Genomic DNA, 2542 nt, shown 5'->3' on the forward strand with positions numbered 1-2542 from the left:
AAGGAAATATTAGTATGCTTGTGAACTTAGGGAAGAATCAAACTAAAACAGGTCTGTTGGTTATCAAATGCTTTTGTTATTAAGATAATTGGTACCGTTTTTTAATAATTTGACTTATTGACTATTAGTAAATTATTTAATTAAATTTGTGCATCCCTGCCAAAGCCAGCACTTATCCCCCATTCCTTTATGCACATGTGAATGTGCTGGTAAGTGACTTTGTTGGACTGTTGCAAGCTTTATAGCTCTGAAGAGAGGAGAGATCTGATTGCAAAAAGGTTGAGAGCACAAGGCAAAATATATGGGGCAAGTGAAGGAACAAGAACTGTGTTTTGAGGAGTTGTAAATGGGAAAAGGGAGAACGATGAACAAATCACTACAGTCCAATCAGAAGATGGAGGGGCAGAGATTGTGATTGAAAAAGTTTACCACAGTGTTGTTTCTGAAGACTTCAATGTGTCCTGTCATAAAATTGAGTTAATGTTTCTTGAGCTAATGCTGATCTGTATTGGAACAATATGGGAGAATATGGGCAGAGTGTTCAGAGAGGAAATGTAAAGGTATTATCATGGGACAAACTAAGTTACAATCCAAATTTATTCCAATCTTTCTTTTGTTGTTGAAAGCCTGTGTATCCGACATGATATTTTGATGGCAAACAGCAGGTAAAGTATGTTGACCAAACATACTTTATTTCCTGGTTGAATGAAACATTTCATGTCAAAAATCAAGATCAATTAATTGACATTAACATTGCCATGGTTTTACTGTAGTGTTTATGAATCACTGATATTTTAAGTGAATCTTGGGACTTTGCTGATATGATATCAAACCTCAGGATCTATCCAAAGTTGATGTGGAAAGAATGTCTCTGTAGAAATGATGTGCGTGTGAAATATTTACATTTTGGAAGATATTGAGTCATCTCTGTGAAGGGACGTTTTTGTCCTGAGAGATTTTCAGCCTGGAATTAGGTTGACTGCATGTCTCTAAAGGAAAGTTGTCTTGTGAATGTGACTGTCACGGAGGAAAATTGCAAAATGTATTTGAATTGTACGTGTATGAATTGTTTGACATTTTTTACCCCTTTATCCTTAAGTGTATGTAAGTAACTAAAATAAACAAGATTTCATGAAGAATGCCCTGTCACCATTTCTCAATCTTCAGCTAAACAATTGTGCATTTCTTGAGTAGAAATGTTTATGGTCTGACCAAAAATAGCACCCTGTTCATGTCATCCCTTGAAAAATGTGAAAACGAGCACAGTTTTGCACGAAGTGTTAAGATTACATTTCAGGCAAATTTCAATGGCCTTTCTCATGGGTACTCACTGTCTTATTCCCCAGCCCTGAGCGGCTGTGAACTGAATGAACATGGTGTTAAAGTGTAACTTTATTGGAGTCCATGGTGGGAAGGTTGGGTGCATGTCCGTTCCATTGTAACTCATCTCAAAATAACTGTTCTGGGTGTATCCTACATTCAATGTTAATTTATGAAAACAGCAAGTCTGCCTGAGCCAAACAATAGGTAAAAACAAGGACTACAGATGCTGGAAACTAGAGTCTAGATTAGAGTGGTGCTGGAAAAGCACAGCAGGTCAGGCAGCATCCGAGGAACAGGAAAATCGACATTTTAGGCAAAAGCCCTTCATCAGGAATGAGGCTAGGAGCTTGGCTTCTCACTCGTGCTCATAGCATCTCCTCTCTACTACTTCCTCCAGCACAACACTAAATTTCACTGGTGTTCGGTCAGATTATACTGGGGTCACATGTCTGTGGGGCGAGAGGTTCCATTAGTTGAACAACTTTTGATATTCAATACTGGAATATTAATTTTCTCCCCAACGAAATGTAGCAATAATCAATCAACTGAAGACAGTCCAGGATATCTGTTCCCACACCATAAAATTGTTACTGTTCAGAAAGAAGCCATTCAGCCCATCATGACTATGCCAGCTGTCCAAATAAGCATCTCACTTAGTCCTATTCTCCTGGCCTCTCCCCTTAAGTTTTATGAAAGGAAAATATTGAAGATCATGGAGATCTGAAGTAAAAACAGGGAGTGCTGAGGAAACGTCAAAACAATTTCAGCTGCAAAACAGCAACAGTGGATAAATCAGTGTATCTTTACAGACTTCCTTTTTTATCTGCATCTTACTTGGCCAATTCAGCCTCCAGTATTCTATAAAAGGTTTTTTGTTGTTCCCACTCCTCATAGCTTCTGTTTCCTACTTTCTATTTATTGCCCCTTCTACATCTCAACATGTTGCTTCAAGTTTCTAGAATGAACTTTCCCAACTTGCCTGTTGTAGGAATGGCCCAATGACTTTCATTGAGCTGACACCCCTGAATAACTGTGCCCATTCCCCAGACCGACTTCCACAGATATCCCAACTGATGAGTGAACGGATCCCGGACTGACCTCCTGAACTAACTTGCTACAACTGGTTACACTGGACCTGCACGGCTGAGCACAGCCCACTCCTCAGTCTATAGAGTTACACACCCTCTGACATTGATTAACCAAGTGGCCAACTGACCAT

This window comes from Chiloscyllium plagiosum, chromosome 1 (assembly GCF_004010195.1).
Source record: "Chiloscyllium plagiosum isolate BGI_BamShark_2017 chromosome 1, ASM401019v2, whole genome shotgun sequence".
NCBI lineage: Eukaryota > Metazoa > Chordata > Chondrichthyes > Orectolobiformes > Hemiscylliidae > Chiloscyllium > Chiloscyllium plagiosum.